The sequence below is a fragment of the Anas platyrhynchos genome, chromosome 5, assembly GCF_047663525.1.
Source record: "Anas platyrhynchos isolate ZD024472 breed Pekin duck chromosome 5, IASCAAS_PekinDuck_T2T, whole genome shotgun sequence".
NCBI lineage: Eukaryota > Metazoa > Chordata > Aves > Anseriformes > Anatidae > Anas > Anas platyrhynchos.
Window position 1 is genome coordinate 41,346,552 of NC_092591.1, and position 11,777 is coordinate 41,358,328.

Consider the following 11,777-nt stretch of genomic DNA (forward strand, 5'->3'; position numbering starts at 1 on the left):
AGATCTATTAGTCTGGACAACCTAGGAATTTCTCTAGTCTTAAAACTGACAAGTTCCTAGTAGTATATCTAAGACATACAAGTACACACAAAGAAAACTGTGTACACAAGCCAAAATACTTCTCCAATCTATTCTGAAAGTAGTTCTTTAGATTTTTTAGCAGCCCAACATATAAAGTCTTATCTGCTGTATTGTAGTGAAGATAATTTTATTTTCATTCTTTTACTTCCAGAGCCAACAGTCTGTTTTACTTCCATATAACTAAGTCTAACTATCATTTTTTATTCCATTCATCTATCTTCAGTTGAGTTGTTTAGTGAATTCCAGCCCACTACTCCTTCCTCAGCTTAGCAGAATTAAAAGGGCTGCACAGATTCTGCTAAACGCGTACTGAAAAAGATCAGATTAAAAACATATAGTGAAAGTCTCATTGATACAGGTAGTCTTTACAGTGGTGGCAAAAATCCTGTAGGATTGCATGAAAAAAAAAATAATTATAAATTTGTAATTAGTTAACTAAGAGATTTGAAACTGGGCTTACTAATAGGACAGTTTAAATACAGACACTAAGATAATAGAAAGCGGTTAAACACATTTTCATTATAAACCTCCAGTGTAAAAAAAATCTGTTATCAAGGAAATGTGACTACTGACTACAAGCTCTACTCCTTAGAGACTGGTATATTTTAAAGACAAAAAGTTCTCCTGTTTGGAAATTTTGTCAGAAGTTATTCTGAAGAGAAAGGAAAGGAAAACAATAGGAGTTATCCTGGAAGAAAACTGCAATTCTATTCCTTGTCTTTCCTACTGATCTGTATGCCACTCTCTTGTTACAGTGGGATGTTTGGAGGCATTTTCTAAAAGACTTCCCGGATGGATAACCTGCCCTGGCGCCAAACTGTTCATTTTAAAGCTGTGAGTTACCTGCCTTACACGAAACTGTGGGAGTCTCCAAGATGTCTCTTATATGTGATTAAACCACCTGTTTTCTCAAAAGGCACTTCCAGACTAGTATTACCATGTCTAACCGTGCAGCTGGAAATGACTGGAAATCAAAATGTGCTGCAACATACAAAAGCTGAAAATGGGTACTTTTGTAGGAAGTCATTTTGCAAGATGTTCATCTGAAGTCTGTTTTCAAGACATACAAAGACACAACCCATGCACATTACAAGCCCATCAGTTTCTTGAAAGGAAATACATATACCTGTGGTGTAGCACAGACATTTTATTCTGTGCAGGCTTTGAGTAACAGAAGGTGTGTTGCATGCATATCTCCACAATTATGCTTTTAGCATGATGTTGTAAGGTGTTTAACTGCAACATAGCCATTGAATGCAGTGTGTCCTTTGTAACTCAGGGTTGAAATCCAACTTAGCTTAGAACAGCTCTTGTTTCTAGAGGTGTCTGAAGTTAGATGAATGTAGCAACCTTTTGAGTAAAAAATTGGGAAAATCAATAAAGATAATGGGAGAGAAAAATATTTTAATTTCAAAATTATTATTACGTACCATCCTTTCTGTATTTCAGATTTTTCTTGCTTTGAACCAAGTGATTTTAATTTTGTGGTCACCCACTTGGTAGTCAGCTATGACTGTTAGAAGAAAAGTCTTAAAACCAGGCATGTCAAAACCCTTTTGGTGAGGAATCAACAGCATAGACTGTACATCATATACTAAAGAACTAATATGCAAAGTGCAAGATTGTTTTCTGTCAATATACCTACTCTATATTAAAATTCATACATACAGTAAAATGTTCAACTGGAGGTAGGGACTAGTGAGAAGAGGTATTTTATTCCTGTTCCTGACTGTGCAAAGATGAGTAGTTTCCTCAGCTCTATGAAAACAGAGAGCAGAAAACAACTGTGCGCTTTTAACCAAATCTGCCTTCTTCTTGTATTTTATCAGCAACAATAGCAATTTCTACAATTTTACAAATGGGTTTGAGTTATTAATTTCATTACTAAACAACAACAAGAAACAAATATCACCAAACTATATAGATTGCTCTTTATGGGGCAGTTTCTGGTACTGCTAAAACAGTGTGTTTTTACTTTACATCACCCTCCCCCAGCTTCTTTCCTCTATTGCTTTACTTCAGTCATTGAAATAAGAGGATAGAAAACAGAACTATATATGGAAAGAGACTGGTTCAGCAAAATGCTGTTTTCTTATACAGATACTATTTTATTGTGAAACAACATTTAAAAACTAAAATGGAAAATAAGACACATACATAATATTATGACTAGTAATGTCTTTATATTTGCAGCAGGCATTGTACAAGCAAATATGCCTTTATTTTCTACACACTATGCTACAGTAGACAAGAAAGAAAACTGAGCATCTTTTGGTCAACTGTGAAATGCCATTTGTAAGTGGAAGTACTTAAGGCTTACTAGAGTTTCTTGTCCCCTCTAATTCATTGCAAGTTTGTTTTTGTTTATGAAAACAGATTTGATCAGATAATCGGAATGTAGAGGTAGTGTTCAATCATTCAGCGATATTCGGTAGATCTTATTCACTTTTATACTTCATTGCATTTTCACTCTTGGAAACTCATTTACATAATCTCCGTATGGTCATTTCACAGTAGCTGTATGTGACTCTTGATATGCCAGCTAATAATTACCCTAAGCTATCAGAGAATTCGTAACTGCATAGTGACTACACAGTTATTTCTTAATATTCATACTCAAGATTGAAGGCTCTCAGACTGGTCCAATTCTATGAATTGTCAAGCTGTTTACCAACAACAAAGACTCTGCCTCTGCTTCTCAGGCCCCGCAGCTGAAGCAGAAAATGCCGGTGTTTACTTAAAGAATGGGAGGAGAAAAACAAACAAACAAACAACAACAACAACAAACCTCTCCTTCTTCTATGCTTGATCCTTTGCTGTTGAAGAGAATAGTACTTTTTGTCATTGATTTCAATGGGACTCCAATCTGACACACTTTCTCATCCTTTTATGCCCCATTCTTCTTGCGTTTCAGGAAAAGTACTTTATTTACATAAGAATTGTCATAAAACTGTACTTTCTGTAAATGAGATTATGCTGTATTTTCCCACCTGCTGGCTTAGTTTAGGTTCCCATAATCTCTCATACAGAGCTATGATGTACGTCTGTGTAACTGAATGTAATATCCCTAGAAAAATAAGGAAGGAAGCAAGAATTTTCCCTTGGAAATTTGATAGGCCAAAATTCTTAGGTATTTTTAACATAGCATTCCAACTTGCTTGGCCTTAGGACACTACTTTTTAGCATTACTGTGACACAAAATGGATTATCGGGAGACTGTTGTCAGAATACCGTTTGGATTAAATGACTATGGAAAGGGACAAAGACAACATTTGAAAGGCAGGACTTTCCTCTCCTTCTTTCTTAGCAACTGAATTAAAAAAATGCCACTGACTTTAATCACCACTTACAGGGTATTGAATTGTATGGTGTTTTAGAATTTGGCAGAAGAGATGAAAAATTTCTGAATGGGAATAAAGGAAAACACAGAAAATCCTATATAAAAATGCAGAAAAAAAAAGGCTGTTTTTTTTTTTTATTATTATTTATTTATTTTTATTTTATAGAATAAGTAGAAATGATATTTGGGTAATGATTAAATAATACTCAAAAAGTCCACTGTGTAAACAAGGAATTTCTCAGGGTTGTGTATATGTGTGATACTTAATTGTTTTGGATTTTTGATTGAGATTTCTTTTCTTTTCAAAAAGAATGATGTGATCTAAAAAGAGAGGACAAGCTTAGTTCAGTTATAGCTTTCATATAATTACTACAAACTAATGCAAATTAGACTGTAGGTCTGCTCAATGTACATTTCTGTGCTTGCCAAATTATGTTTGGCAGTGTGGTCAAGCAATAACAGATGCACACTGTGCCTAGTTTTCTCGGGCTGTTCAATAATTAGGAGGGCCATGTATTATAATAAACCACATCCCCTTGGCTGAGATTTGGATGCAAATTGCACACTAATTCACTTCCAAGTTTTTTGGAAGCATACCAAAAGACATGAAAATTAGGGAAATATACTATTTACTTCGGGAAATGTGTTTAAAACTAAATAAGGCTCATTTGTAAGCAGTGTTCATCTATTCCATGCTTGTAAAAAAATTAACAATAAGTTCCCTTTTCTTTTACACTATTTAGTTCAGCTCGAGCACAGAGCAGCTAATGTGACACCTCTGCAATGTTCATGGCATCTCTATTATTCTTGCACTGAGAGAGTACAATATAAAAGACAGTTACTCTGCTTTGTATTTCTCTAAGGTATTGCTGAGGTTGAGTGGATGATATCAGTTCAATGAAAGACTTGAATCACACTGCAATCCAAATTCTTTGCAATCAGTTGAGTTGTAATGGCATGCTGTTCATAGCAGAAAATTCGTCTTTTGAAAAGGCTGAAGATTCTTTACCCTTAGCTATTACACAAAGGCTGAATGGACAGATTTAATAAAAAAAAAAAAATAATAATGAAGGAAATTCTAGAGAATCCATCAATGCAATGCATAGATGTAACTACATCCATTACTGAATTCTGGAGCAACAGAATATTAAAATAATTGAAAGTAATCCTATAAGTATTAAACAGGTAGTTAGGTTATCCTGAAAACTGTTTAACAGTGAGCTGCATTTCAGTAACAGCTAACACTCTGAAACAGAGAAATACAATGCAACCTAAAAACTGTGTAATGGGAGATACATCCTTTGTGTTTATTGCCTACAACTTGTACTGTGCTAGCAACTGAGACATGCTCACAAATTAGGACCCCACTGTATGTACTTTAGACAAATACAGGAAAAAAAAAGCAGTGAAAAAGACAGAAACTAGAATGCTTTCCTATGGTACTATTTTTTGTTTTATCAAGGGACAAAATTTTGTAAATCTTCCCAGACATTCAAAATTTTATGTGATATTCAAACAATTCTTTGCAAGAAGATAATTAGGGGAAATGTTCCTTGCCAAAAAAATATTAAAAATAACTTGAAATATATTCTAAACTCCCAGCACAATTATAGTGACTACAGTGTAGTTTTAATATGGGTGATTTACTTGTAAACAAATTCATGTGAGCACCAGCAGAAATCTCTATAGCAAATCAAAAGTCAGCAGATTACTGAAGAAGTCTTAATTATTAAAACTTTGATAATATAGAAATACTGACATAATGACATTAGCTAAGCATCCTAGCAATGAAAATGTTTTTAGGAGGATAAATCAAAGCTGTATCATGCAGCTGTAACTAGACTGCTATGTATGAAAGTTTACAGAGTTTTATAGTAGGTGTTTTTCAAGTGTTTAAGAGTTTATCCTGTTTGGTGGTTGTTGGTATTGTGACTCTATCATCACAGCCTAACAAAACAGGGGAAAAAAAGAAAAAAAAAAGGAAAAGAAAAAAAAACTACCACTTGTCTCCAGCATGATGAACAGAGAGTTAACTACATAAAAGCAATTTTGGCAAAAGTACTGTTCACTCTGTATGTTGAAATTGAAAACAGGCTAAAGACTAAAACTGGGAAAGCAACTGAAATTGTAAATTTGAATCATTTAAATTAAGGGACTATGAGGAGCTTTAGAGGAATTTTGCAAAAATAACCGGTTGAACAACTTCATTGCAGATAAGCCTCAATACAGATAAGACCTCCCTAAAACACATTAGTGGAAACAGTCTAAAGTATTTATACATAATGATGTCTCCTGAATTAGTTGTAACCTCTCAGGAAAAAAAAGATCTAGGCATTACTGTAGACAGCTCAATGAAGAGACTTGTTCAGTGGTGATTAAAAAAGCAAATAAGATGTTAAATTGTGTTAAGAAGGGAATAGAGAATAGAAAAGAGAAGATTACAATTCCATTATATAAATCGATGGCACATTGATTACTGTATTCAGTTAGACATCTTATTTTAAAAAGACACAAATGAGAAGGTGAAATGAAGTACAATGAAAATGACAAAGGTGTTACTTTCGTAGTCATTGAATTATGTCAGCCTCTCCAGAAGCATAAGGGACTAAGTGGAAAATGTTAATCCCAATTTGATAGAACGATCCCTAGAAAGCTAGCCCTTTTTCTAACATTTATCAGATGCGAACCAACCCATTTTTTAACATTTATGAGAGACTGCTTCAACATGCTGCCAGTGTCAGATTCGGGAAAATACAATGATGGTATAGAGACATTTTTGGACTCCAGTCATTCTGTTGTGTGCACTCATCATCAGTGCAGAGTATGTGTAAATCTAAATCAACACTTGAGAAATAATATAATTTACATTTTTAATGAAGAATACTTCTCAGAAAGTAGTCTTTCCACTTAAACATCTGGCTTTTCCCCCATTTTCTTTCAGAGGTTATTGGAAGGTTAAGGTTTCCTTAACCCTGAGGTTTTGGGGGTTTGGTGGCCGGGGGGAGTGGAGCAGGGGGTGTTGTTGTTAATACTTTCATAAAGGTTTTTCTATTCTATTTATATAAATTGAATTATTGAGGTCAGAATTTTTTCATAATCATCATATTGTTATGAAGTGATGAGGGTTGTTATATGTTGCCTGGACTGTTCAAGACAGTGGGATATATACATAGTAGCTTCCCCAGACTTGGAGAAGACCTCTGAAAACGTCAAGTTTGTTCACATCTATGTCTGGTGAAACAATATGTGTGCATGTTAAACATTGAAAATAGTCCAAGAGCTGCCATTAATTTGAATTGATCTGAAATCAGTATTTGGATCTGCCCAGAAATTGAAAAATGTTATTTCCATAACTCCTATCTGAGATACATAGAATCTTTTGAGGGATGTATAAGAATGGCATTGTCATCAACACTGATAACTTCAATAGAACATTAATTCATTAAATATGAAAGAAAGCACAAAAGGTGCCTCTCCACTAAGAAAAAAAGCTTTTGTAATATCCCGATACCAATAATACTCATTCTCTGTACGTGGAGAATGCAATACCTGAAGTCTCTCTAAAGTGTTACTGATTGAAACAGTTTTTTAATAACATTAAGCAAACTACATATCGAGTTATATAAACTTAGATAATGATATCTAAGAAATCTGTGGATATTGGACAGACCTAATACATTGGCAATAGCCTTAGTCTTCTGAGCTATGTTCCCTCAATAGGTGACATCTTTTGTGATTTTTTTTTTAAGTCTATTATACTAAAGGTTATAGGGTTACACTGGAATGTGTATTAGATGGCTGCCTCTGTAGATGGCTCAATGATCTCTGCAGATTCCTTTTATTCAATACTCTTACAATCCTCAGAATTGTCCTAGAATAATATCACCTCTACTGTAGAGTCAGGTGAAAATCAAGATAAATAAATGAATTTCTCTTCATTTGAATCATTGTATAATATGTTCACTCAAAAAATTATTATTATGATTTATTGTTTTTCTTATCAGAATCTCCCTCAGTAACTCTGGCGCATTAGGCAGAACTGAAGCTGAGCAGTAATTTTTAATTAACTGACTGTAATAAAATTATTAAAAATTCATAGCATTCAAAATTTTCAAAGAAAGATGAAACATTTATTTTCAAGCATTTTCATTTAATTTTGAAGCTAGAACTCAGATTTGCAATTGTAGGTAGTTGAGTTAGGTCCCTAAATACTTCCATACATATGACACTAAACTTCAATCAGATCAAGGTTTAAAATATGTCTTCTGGCACAGAATAATATATTGTGAATAAGATCTATAGATTATTTGGCTTTCATTACTATTTTTAAAATTATTTTTAAAAGACTTTGTAAAGCAGCATCTCTGTTTGCTACAACTGTGGATGGTATGCTTTGTTCAAACCTAGGAATGCTCTTGGAATTGTAATAACTAGTAAGGATAAATTGTTCTCTTGCAAAATTTGATGTCAGCAGCACGATCTGTTCTAGCCTGGAGAAAATTCTCAATTCTAAAATATTACTCAGGCAAATGCTTCAATCTCATGAACCTTATTTGTCATCTTCATATTACTTAGCTCGTTCTGGTAGCCTTTATTGCGCTGATATGAAATATAATGCCAGTATTTACCAAAGCATTACGTATTCATGTTTCTTACAATGTTACTCAGACTCCCCCTTTTTTATCCTAAAGTTTCTTGGAAGAACCAAAATCCAACCTCTGAGACTACCATGCTGAAAAGACAAAAAAAAAAAAAAAAAAAAAAAAAAAAGAGTTTCTAATTTACATCCATTCTTACTGGGTAATACAGACTGCTGGGAAAGTCTGTAGCCAAGTAGGAGAGAAAGAAACATTCAAATTGCCATTAGATTGAACCCATGTCAGCCATACCCTAGGTGAATGTCAGTGAAAGCAATGTGTTGGGGAAGGGGTGGAAAGAAGATGGTTCTTCACTCCTACCTCAAGTTGCTTCACATTTCCTCTGCAAAAAACAATATTACTTTTGGGAGGAGCTTTGGGGTAGTGGACTTATTGTACAGATTTGTCTCCCTGCAACCTTGACATGTAAATATGACCTCAGAGACTTACGAGAAACCTCTATTTTTTAGTATTTCCAATTCAGGTAAGTCTTTTGTTCTATATTAGGTCTATATGGGTCCTATTGCTGGCTTTCTGTGCCCACAGACTTCATGTAGGGAAACAAAGCACCTGTATTCCAGTAAGTGTCAAGTTTGGTGCTGCAACAACCAGTCAATGCTTTGATGTCCAAAAGTGTTTTGTAATGAAGTTTTTTACTCTCAAGATTTTGACAACCTTTGCAACTTTTAAGAAGTGGGATAAAACTATCTCAGAAGTGGTTACGAAAGCTGGGGACACTTTTGTTAACTGAGCTGTCATTTTGGCATAATATCAAGTCCATGGCAGACTCACTGAAAAAATACTGCACTATAAAATAGACCATCACAGAATCTTAGCATGGAACATACCTAAGAACATGATGAGGTCAACCTGTGCTTGTTATCTCATAGAGATTCAAAAAGGAAAAAAAAAAAAAACTAGCAGAGGGTTAATTTAAAACTAAGAAGAATATACTTCAGGCAGTAGTGTTTTTTAAACCTTCCTTTATAATTTTTGCTTATCAAGGAGTGCCCTTCTGGTATATCAACTGAGCCAAGACTGAGTTCTCAAATACTATGATGGCTTCTGTTAATTAGATAGTTTAACTGTGATGAGTTGTTGACACTGAGATGATTTGTGTTAAATAATTTTAAAATATTCTGTGGGGCACTAACTTAGATGCATTGTTTGTTCATATTCCAGGCCCCGACTTCAATCTTTTTTACAGCCCTCAACAGAAATGAAGTCGATGCTTCAGCAAACTTTAAGTCAGAATAAGCAACACTGCAAAGACATTTTTGAGCAATTTGAAATCTCTGCAATAATTTTAAGTTAATAAGTTTGTCTTTTTACCCTCTGGCCTGTAGTTTAATGGCATAGAATGTGAAACATATTTTTTATAATATTATTTAAAGATGTTAAGTTTTGCTAGGTTAGCATTCCTTAAACATTTCTTTTCTGGTGTTTTCCTACTCATAAAACCATCACCAGCTGCCCTGTTCAGGGCAAAATGAAGGAAGGATTGGCAGAATGTGACACTTTTTTCAACAAGGGTGCTGTACTCACATGGTCCTTCTTTTAGAGGGCTTTACTTTCATTCACAGGAAACATGGATAAACTGAGTTTTAATTGTGAAATATGCTATTTATTTAAAAAAAAATGCATTGGTCTTCAGCTGTGCTCACTAACTATTGCAGTGTTTGAAATTGAAACAAACAAACAAACAAACAAAAACAAACAAACAAACAAACAAACAAACAATGTTAAGGCTGCACAGGGATGAACCAAGGGTGAACACATTTATAAGTAGAAAGTATTCTGGTACCATTAATAACAGGCTGCACGTCAGCATTTCTTGTTCTTCAAGTCCAGAAATTGGTTCTCCTCTCCTATATCGCTCCCCTGTTCTTATGCTTTTCCACCTTTGCATTTCTTTCTATTCTTTTCTTTCCTATTGCCCCTTTCAACAAAAATTATACCCTTCTTTCTTACTGTTTTTAACTACTTTTCTCTTGTTTGCCTCCAATCTCGCTGTAGTCTTTAAGCCCCAAATGCTCCCTTTTCCTTCTCAACGCCCCATCCTTCCTGAGTGGGAGTGCTGCCCGTGCCGCTATAACACCTCAGACTCTGTTGTGATCTCCATTCTGCATTTGCACATGGATACAGTCCCCTAATTGAGAGACTTTTTTTTTTTTTTTTTTATTAAAAACATTAGACATTTATATGTAGGAATAACACTTGCAGAGACATTCTCTAGGTTAAAAGTTAAAAGGGATGTCAATCATCACACTTCAGAACATAAACAGATTGCCAGCGTGGGTTGAAAAGGAATTTTCCCCACATAAAATCATAGAAGTTTGCAATAGAAAAGAACTAATAGGTCAGCTAATCCATCTACCTGCCAATTCAAGCTTTTTCCCCACCATGTATTTTGCTGTTCCTTTGGCCTTTTAAAAATCTCAAGTGATTGGCTGTTAATGCTTCCCTGTAGAGATTATACAGTCCTTTAGTGAAGCTAGTTCACTCTCTAGATTTTTCTAGTAGTCAGTCTAAACTTTCTTTTACTGCCTTCATCCCACTAGTCTTAATGGCATTCCTATTAAAAACACACATCTACCATATTAAATAACATTTAAATAACATTCTCTCTTGCCGTGTTTTCTACAGCTTTTGAGTACACATAAATTGTTATTAACGCCTGATTGATGATTCTTACCCACTCTATTAGTTGCCTTTAGCTAAGCAAACAATTCTTTTCAGCATCACCTCTGCTTAAAATTGTACTTCTATTACCACAAAGCCATATGAGACAAATCACCTACATCACATGACTACAGGGAAATCAGAGCTTCTGAATATATGTAAATACAAAGAAATAGATTTGTAAACAAGAATATCCGTATGCGTAGCCATATATGTGGTACACTTACACCCATACAAAAGGACTGTGCAGATAATTCTATTGTAATTCCTTTCAAGACACCTCTCCCAGTTATGTGAACATGGGTGTGGTATTGTGCTCAGCTCTGAAATGCTCTGTCCAGGAACGAAGAGAGCCTTCCATAGAAGGCCTCTTTCTCTTCAGTGGTGAAAACTTTGGTGATTCAGAACAGTGATGAATTTTCAATGAAATACAAAATACAGCAAAAGCAATGAAAGCCCAATTGGAAGGTTAAATGGGTTATGTATGTTGTATATCCCTTGCTGGGCCACTAATAAATTATCCCACCAACCATTAAAATTAGTTAAATTAGAATGCTTTAAATTCCTCATACCTTAGCTTGTAAGCAAGGGATGGATCAAATAATTCGCAGGTAGCCCTGAAGCAGGCAGGGGAATACTTTCTCTGGGTCTTAAAGGGACACATGCTCTTTGACAGAGGGACAGGGTGTTTACATGTACCACAGGTGAGCCTTCTGTTACTTGTAGGATGGATGAGTAACATGACAGAATAAGGAATAGGAAAGCACAACTCTCCTAGTGCTTTGTGCTGTCGTTACCGTACCTGGGAGTCAGCTCCAGCAGAGAGAATGTCAACTCCTTCTGCAAACAGCTTTCAATTACTTTCTCCACTTTCTTTTTCCTAAGACAAACGTAACTCTTCACTCTTTTAAACCTCGTATCATCATTTTTCTAGTGCTATGGCATTTGCAAGGTTAAGGCTTCACTATGGAAATATTTTGGGAGTCTTCTGGGCAAATTTTGAGTAGCTGTTAACAGATAAAAGCAGCCAGTGACCT